Source organism: Lichenostomus cassidix, chromosome 8 (assembly GCF_008360975.1).
Source record: "Lichenostomus cassidix isolate B80296 chromosome 8, HeHo_3.0, whole genome shotgun sequence".
Classification (NCBI taxonomy): domain Eukaryota; kingdom Metazoa; phylum Chordata; class Aves; order Passeriformes; family Meliphagidae; genus Lichenostomus; species Lichenostomus cassidix.
Genome location: NC_139489.1, coordinates 28298212 through 28307207, shown reverse-complemented (window position 1 = coordinate 28307207; position 8996 = coordinate 28298212). Strand labels below are relative to the sequence as shown.

General features: G+C 40.4%; 1 long non-coding RNA gene across 1 annotated transcript; it reads right to left on the bottom strand.

Moving 5' to 3' along the window:
- Positions 1-7300: 7300 nt before the first annotated feature.
- Positions 7301-8605, bottom strand: LOC146434212 (uncharacterized). The gene is made up of 2 exons (XR_014853865.1): positions 8165-8605; positions 7301-7415 (listed from the first exon to the last, which is right to left on the bottom strand). It is a non-coding gene; the product is annotated as an uncharacterized LOC146434212 (long non-coding RNA).
- Positions 8606-8996: the final 391 nt, after the last annotated feature.

Genomic DNA, 8996 nt, shown 5'->3' with positions numbered 1-8996 from the left:
TCTCCCCCATGGCTCTGGTGTGACCCTGCTGCACCCCCAGCCCTGGCCTTGGAAAAGCTGCAACATTCACACCTGGGGTTTGCAAAGGTGTTGCAGGAGAAGGCACTGTTTGATCTTCTTCCCTGCCTTTGAAGGAATTACAGTGATTATATCCTGCCTGGTGGTCATGAATCAGGCAAAAGCAGAGGCCTGAGAGGGGGCTTAACTTGGTACCACCTGGAAAGCTGAAAGTCTCCAGGGCTTACAAGTTTAATATTTCAAAAGGGTTAAAACCAAGCTGTGACAATTCAATCAAAACTAGGAAAGACTGTGAATGTACCATGAGGAGCAAGGTTCTCTGCTAAGTAAATATAAGAAACCATAAATGAACAACAAATCTAAATTAATAGAAGGACAGCTATTTAGCTTTGAAAAAAAGAATAATTTACCTTTAATTACAAAATAAATTTACCCTGAAATTATGCTCAAGAAAGTCCTGTTTGTTGTGTCTTCCCAGGGAAGAGGGCTTCTGGAAAATTAGTATTTCTAATATTTAATAATATTCTAGACATTCTTAACATAAAAATAATAAGGATTTTCTATGTTGAGAATATTGTTTTGACCAGCTGTGTTCCTTTTTCAATCCTGTCTTCTTTCTCACCTCCCATATCCATTTGCCTGTCAGACATTACCAAATCACAGTCCTAAAAAAGAAATATTCCTAAACATTTTTCACAAACAGTAGGTTGAAGAAAATGAGAGAAATGTTGTTGGGTTATTCAAGATTATTCAGGATTATTCAAGATCTAAAGATATCCCCACTTCAATTTTTAACTCTTCATTTTGTCCAGTGAAACTTTGGCAAACAATTTCAACAGAGGTGAGGCATTTGCAGAATTCCAAAGTTCCCTAGGAACACTGCTATCCTCTATAGTGAATATTCCAGGTTACATTTGGGTAGCAGCTTTGGAAAGTCCCCAGTAGGAGAACAGTGATGGGAAGGAAGTTTAACTCTCCTCCAAGTTTTCACAGAGCTCAGGTGCTGACTGTGCCTGACTCACAGCCAGAGCCCTTTGCACACCAATATTTTGGAGGACTTTTGGTTTTTCATACAGCTTGGAAGGATCTAAGTTAAATGAGAAATCTAGAGTTAAAAAAAAATCGAAATACATTGTTATAGGGAGGCTAGGTTGAAAGAGACCCCTGGCTGCCTGAATGCTTTGTGACAGCCTTTTTGTACATTTTCACTTCTGTGTTCAAGTATTCTAATGTATAGAGCAGTGTGGGTAAAGAAGAGTATTGTCGTTTTACCCACACAAAATTTAATTCCAGACATTTGGGTGCTGACATATTGTTAATTAAATATTGATTTGTTGGAGGATGAACTAAGCCATTGGTATTTTCCCTCCTAATTAGAATAATGACTGCTCCACATGCCAACAGTTATGAATCTCCCTGAAATAACTGTGCAAGTGGAAATGTTGGAAAGCCTTAAATAATGCAGCATATTGCACCTCAATTATGATTAATAAATTAGCTGTAGTGTAGTAGCTGCACTACTTAAATAGACTGCTCACATCTCCCATCCTGGTGGAAAGATCCAGTGTTTGATAGTTTGCATTTATCCTGGAGCTCTGTGTTCCAGTTTGTCAGGACTAAATAGGCTCAGCATTGTGACAAAAGCCCACTTGCACTTTCCTCAGTGCCATCAATACTGTTCTCAGTAATTCCACAAGCAGAGCGTGCCCTGAACTGATAAAGGAAGCCACTCTTTCACTCGGAGCCAGACGCTCATTTCTGGAATATTAAATACTTCAGTGGCTGAACTTTTTTTAATAATTAATTTTTGTGGTGCTTATGCCCCATGGATGAAGAAGGGGCTTCTATTTCCACTGCAATCAGCTTCTCACTTTTTAATCAACATTAATTTAATGTTAGAGTCTGATTTTCTGTATCATGCTAATTTCTCCTTACTGGTCTCTGATTAGTGAGTTTAATGTGCAGCTATTCTCCCTCGTCTCCAAGTTCAATTTCTCCTCACAAAATGTCTGCTTTCTTCAGCTTTCATCTTAAACAGCACAGGATCCTTTCCCCCCAGCCAAAGTCATGTCAGCACATCTCCTTATCTCTCTCAAAATACTCCTCTCAGTCTTTTTCTAAGTTAATATTTCCTCACTGCTCCAAATAGAATCATGGAATTAAGATGGAAAAGCCCTCTGAGATCATCCAGTCCAAGCATTCCCCAATAGTGCCACCACTGACCCATGTCCCCAGAGTGCCACATTGACATGGCTTTGAATCCCTGCAGGGATGGGGACTGCAAACCTCCCTGGGCAGCTCCTGCCAAGGCCTGAGCACCCTTTCCATGGAGAAATTCCTGCTGCTGTCCAAGCTGAGCCTCCCCTGGCCCAGCCTGAGGCTGTTCCCTCTCCTCCTGTCCCTGTTCCCTGGAGCACAGCCTGACCCCCCCGGCTGTCCCCTCCTGTCAGGAGCTGTGCAGAGCCACAAGGTCCCCCTGAGCCTCCTTTGCTCCAGGCTGAGCTCCTTTCCCAGCTCCCTCAGCCCCTCCTGGTGCTCCAACCCCTTCCCCAGCTCTGTTCCCTTCCCTGGACACTCTCCAGCCCCTCTGTTTCTGTCTCATCCTTAGGGCCTCAAAAGTGACCCCAGGATATTCTTTCATCTTTAGAAGCCTCACCCTGATAAGTCAGTGCACCTTAAATGTGATTAAGACCATGAAATGAGCCCTAATATTTTTTACTATTTTATTAGGGAAAGAAGTAAACTAAGAAGGACCATAGTATTTGAAGACAGGCTGAGAAACTTGGTACCAGGGGCTGATAAAATGAGAAGGAACATGCAGTTTTTGGTCCACCAAAAGGTCATCTAAAGGGCATCTCTGAGCCTTCACTTATCCCTTCCCTTTGTCTTTGAGAATGTTTCACATAGATTTCCATATAGGAATAGACTCTTCAAGGAGCCTCTTCAAAGTTTTTATAGGGGAAACAATTTGATTCAGTATTTCAGTGTCACTGTTTAATCAGCTATTAATGGATGCAGAGAATATTTGATGTGCTTTTCCTTTGTAGATTGTGGATTCCTACTAAGTCAACTGAACTTCATCTTCAGAGAAATGGAATATTCTTTGCATATCATTTATTGCAAGGGATTACATTACAGGGAGGTGGAAGTGCAAACGGGGTTTTTGTGGTTTTGTATTAATAAAAAGATGCTAATTCCTCTGCTTTAAGCCGATTATCAGCAGCTTTCCAAGAGCTGGGAACATGTTGCCTTTAAGGGCATAGATAATCTGGGCAGAGATTAAGGCACACTTGTTCACTACGAAATTATCCTGAAATTGGGGAGGTTCCATTGGTTTAAAGTTTTTGTTGATGAAATCCCAAGATGGTTTGGCTTGGGAGGGACCTTGAAGCCCATGCAGTGCCACCCCCTGCCATGGGCAGGGAAACCTTCCACTGTCCCAGGCTGCTCCAAGCCGCAGTGTCCAGCCTGGCCTTGGACGCTTGCAGGGATCCAGGGGCAGCCACAGCTTCTCTTGGGGCTGATTTGAAGTGGGATTTGTTTTTTTATAAAATCCCTTTACCCTTTCACAGCTGAATTTCTCTATAACTCTATGACTTCACATGGCGAAGTTAGAATGAGCAGGAAGATAAATGTCACCAACCAACCCCTTGGGACAGACAAAGAAAATTTAAAACTAAGTTCTATGCTGTTTACTTATATTGCTGCAGATTAAAGACTGATTGCCATGTGTAGATTTTGAAAGGCTGTCTTTTACATAGATCTGAAATATGTTGGTATCCATTTTATTTTAATGTGTTTCAATCTCCTCTCTTGGAGTGGAATTTAATTTGGTTGTCTATCAAGTTTTCTTATCTTACCTAGGGTATTTTTTTACTCAACATGATTTTTTGGTCATTTTTTGTTTGTTTTTGTTATAGTTACTATAGCAACTTGGAAAAATTAAACATAAGAAATCTGTGGAGCCTTCAGGCTATCTAATTTTTATGTTCCTGTGCTTCTTCCAGCAGAAAGAGAAGTTCTACTAGATCTAAATGTAGCTCAAAAAAAGACAATTTTATACAGGAATCACTTAACACAGAGCATGAATCCATGCAAATGAAAAAACAATTGCATATACTGGAAAGGAAAGTGTAGAGAAAGGCTGTAGGAGAAAGTGAATGAAAGAGTTAAAAAGACAGCTCAAGGACACAAGTTCCTCATCCTTCAAGGAATTCACTCCCAAAACTTCAAGAAAAAAAAAAAAATTAATATTTAAAACCTTTTTGTTTTGGTGGGTTATTTTTCACTAAACAGCCTCTGGTTATGTCTTACCTGGATTTTTCAGCAGGAAATGGTAAAATCAAGGAGCTAACAATCTCCAGGGATTCCTTGGACAACACTCAGGCACAGGGTGGATTATTGATGTGTCTGTGCAGGGCCAGAGGTTGGACTTGATCCTTGTGGGTCTTTTCCAACTCAGGCTATTCCATGATTCCATATGCTTTAAACCAATACAGATGTGATACATGGTGAGCAGAATCAGTGAATTTGCAGCTATTGGTAAAAGTCTGGGTTTAGAACAAATACAGAGGTTGCTCCTTTTAATATTTGCACTGATGACACGAATCCAAACCAAAGGTTTACTTGCAATTTGTTACTTTGATCATTTTGGCAACAGAAATGGAAGTGAGTTGCTCCTTTATCAATTTCATTACAGATCAAGATCTTTATTCTTCAGAGCATCTCTGGGCAAGTTCCTTCAAACGCAGAGGCACCAAATTCATTAGAGAACTACTGCATTTCTCTGTGTCCTTGCATTGAATATGCACATCATTATCTGAAGCTTAGCTGCAGAATGTGACAAAAGAAACTTGTTGCCTCCCTTTTCTCCAGCCCAGGGTTTGGTGTCACCTTGGTGATAGAATTGGAGCAGCTCAGTGTTGAACTAGGTTCAGTCTCTAGTTCTGTTAAAACAAATTTGCTCACCTTCCACCTCTCTTCTCCATGGGTTTCTCTAAATAAACTTTGCTCTCTTACTGGTCAAAACCTTCTTTGTTCTTAGAAAAAATAATTAGTATGAGTTTAGTAAACCAAGAATGAGCCAGCAGTGAGGGATGTGAGGGTTTTGTGCACTGATAGTGCCTGTGGAGGTCTAAATAATAAATGAGACTGTCACTCTCCTGACAATAAACTCAGGAAACTCAGTGTTTTATGGGAAAACACACAGTTAGTTACACACTGGATAATTCTGTAATTTCAGCCGGGCTCTTGAGGAACCACACAGATATTTCACTTCATCTGTTTATTAGCCAACAGCTTCTGGCTTTTTCCCTGTGATGAAGGAAGAAAAAATCTCCGAGGGAACAGCAAGACAGGAATCACAGAATCTGCTGAGCTGGAAAACCCACAAGGATCACCCAGTCCAACTCTTAGCCCTGCACAGAACATCCCCAAGTGCCACAGGAAAAGGCTTAGATTTTCCAGTCTTATATTTATAAATTCAAATCTTTTCCACTCACAACCATTTGCATAAAATAAGTTCACAGCAATCTTCCCAATGTCACTCCATATTCTGCTTTGGGTGTGTAGGGAACAGTCTCAAGTCTTCCATAAACCATCAGAATGGTATTGATGATTTCCCACAGATTCCATAAGCAATTCACATCTCCAGGAAAGATTTCACCCCGAGACTTGGCAATTCAAGTCCTCCTTACCTAATCTTTATGATCAACATCAATTTTGCTGGTTGACATAAAGAAGTGAATCTTGTGATCAAAAAAAGGAGGATTTTCCTCCACTTCAGCCCATATATTTGTGACTAACCACAGCCAGGGGAGTATTTCCAGATGACCTCTGTGTCCCTGAGAATCCTCTGCTACATAATGTTATGAAACACTCAACGCTAGGAGAAGCAGGCAATTTATTGTATTGGGTGACACAAAGCATTAGGTAAATGTTAGACCCCGAAAAGCAAACACATTCCCATACAAAAGTAAAGAAAAAGAAATACAGATACTCCATCTAGATACCTGATCACCTGCTGATTGCTGACCAGGGCAGAGGGTCACTCCCAGCCTGCTGCCCGTGTCACACCCAAAAAAACATGGCATTTGTCTTTCTTGGGATGGATTTGTCTGCAAACCCATGTTTCAGACTTATAGAGCAAGTCTGCAAATCAATAAGGAAACAGGTGAAAATCTTAACCCTTCTCATGCCAAAGATGCTGTTTCTCCCTCTGCCCCCCACCTTGTTTTTGGAGGATTTTTTGTTCATTTTGTTTTGCTTTTACTTCAAAACTAGTTATTTTCCCAAAGTGTTATTACTTAGGATATATCTTGCACAATTTCTGTTGTGCATCTACACCTTTCATATGAGGAATGAAGCCCTTTTTTGATGCCTTTATTGTTTCATAAAAATTATCCCCCAGCAGTACCACAATCTTAGAACTCTGACTTATATTTGCACTGGGTTGTTATTTGTCTTCTCACTATTGCACCAACCTCACATTTATTAACTTTACCTTGCCCAGTCCTCCTTTTCTATTTCCAATAACCCATAAAACCTGCATAATTGGCCCTGGAATTCCAAGATGTACCAAACTCAATGCAAAAAACCAAAAAATAAAGCCACATTTTCAGGCTGTGCTGCATCCTATGAGAACACTTCCAGCAAAAGGAGGAGAGAACGAGTTCTATGTGGAAGAAACACAAAAATTTTCAGTCTTCTTCAGAAAAAATACTTTATCAGCCTATAAAATCATGTGTGCTAATATTAACATGGGACTGACCCACTAAACACTGGTTATGAAGCTCCACGTTTTGTTATCATGCATATCAGCTTTACAGTGGGGTGAGGAAATCCTTTAACTCAATACCCTTTTAAAAAGAAAGAAATTTGAACTTTATCATTTTCTTCCCAGAAATATCACTCATTTTATTGAATAATATTGTTATTGATTTTTTTGTTTTGTTTTAGTCTAACATTCCTTAGACTGCAAATGTCAAGGTACTGTTATATGGGGAGATGCCTTTCTGATCATTGAAAACAAAAATCAGACTGTGTTCTTTGAAAAATGGCATTGCCTAAAGTATTTTCTTAAAAGAGTATTTTCTTAAATGTGGTTGGAATCATATGCAAAACCAAACACTTTATAAGAAAGAAAAGGCAAGAGGCATTGATTTTTGTTGTTAAAGATTATAGCACTTGATGAAGCTCATGAGGGCTCACTTAGAGATGCAAGGCAAGAAACTCAAGCAGCAGAAATCCAATGTTTTGTTGGGAAAATAAAAGACTGTTGGTCTGTAAGGAAAATAAACTTTATTAATTAAAGAAAAAACCCAAACACAAACTACACAAACAGAAAATTGTTCATTTAAATGTTTCTCTTCTTCAGCCAGGCAGGTTTTACCAGAAATCTGTAACAGGAAATTGTAATAATTACTTTGCTCTTGTATTGCAGCCACAATTGCAGGCATTTCTTATATTCCAGACATTTCCTTGGAAGTCATACAAACACAAATATATAAATACAGTTTGTAAGCAGGGTACTGAGCTTGCACCATCCCAGGCCTGGAGTTAACCCTGGAACTGAGCTGCCAAGGGAGAGGAGAGCTGGGCTCTGTGTTTGGTTTCAATCCCAGAAAAAGATAGATATTTTTGGGAAAGGCTGGCCAGCAGTGTCAGTGTGCAGCACAGGAGAGCTGCATGGAGCCTGGGAAGGCTGAAGGAAAGAGCCAAGGCAGACAGGAATGCACAGTGGGAGGACTTTCAAGCACAATCTCCACACTTTTCTGCTTTGAAGAGGGGAAAAATCTCATGGAAAGGAGCTGTCAACCCTCAGAAGGGTAAAACATGTGCTTTTCATGGGATCAATACATGGGTCTTACTTTGGGAGAGTAACTCCAGTGCCTCTGTTCTTCCTGGGAGAAGGTGGGAGGGAATTGCCTTCCAGCTGGGCAGTGTCAGGCTGGGCTCCAGCAGATGCCAAGGGGAAACAACAAGGTTTTCTGCCACCAGAGCCATCATGTTGGAAATCCTTGGCTCTGGAGAGTCCCTGCATGGAGATTTGCCTGCAGTTTACACCATTTCCCCAAAGCCCACTGAGTCCCACCAAATTTAACTTCCTTTGTGGTAGACTGTGGACAGAAATAGATACGTGACTTACTTTTATTTCTTCTCTCTTTTTCTCCTCTTTTGCACAGCTTGTGTTGCCCAGGGATCACTGCATTTCCCAAAGTGATATTCCTTCTCTGTTCTTCCTATCCTGCTGGGAAGCAGCTCATTTGGCTGCCCAGATTGCTGCCAAAATTCCCAGGAAATCTCTCTTTTTCAGGAATAGAACAGGCTGAAGGTCCAACAGGAAAATTCCAGCCCCTCTGTGGGCTGTGGTGGCTGCTGGGGAGGGAGAAGCTCATCCAAAGTTTCACAGGAATATTCTTCACTGGAACTTTAACCTTGGATAATTGAGTTTCAGAGCAACACCTTCTCTCCCTCTGAGGTTCAGCCAAGCTTCAAATGTTTTCACTTTGTCCTGTTGGAACACCTGAAGTCCATTAATCATCACTGTCTGATCAAGGTAATTATTAATGGCTGTCCCAGGCAGAAGTGACCCACCTGAGTTTTGGGGTGACACGTTTTCTTCAGGATGTGGTTGTTGCTGTATTAGAAAGGGTAGCTCATTTTGAATTAAATATATAGTAAAAAACCTCTTCTTTCTTAAACAAGGGCCATATGGCAAGACATAATTACAATTTACTTTGCCTTTTACTGTCTTTTTTCTTGTTAATGCTCTGAAACCATCTATAAAACCATGCATGGCTGAATTTGGCAAGGAGAGTGGTTTTCTGTAAATAATGTTAAATATTGAGGCTATTTTATTAAGTGCTCGTAAGCAGAACAGCATTTCTTTGTAACTTTTCACTGCTGCTCACAAAATGAAGATGATGTCCAAGACAAGCCAGCTTGGTAATAAAACTTGTAATTTTCCTGGAATAAAT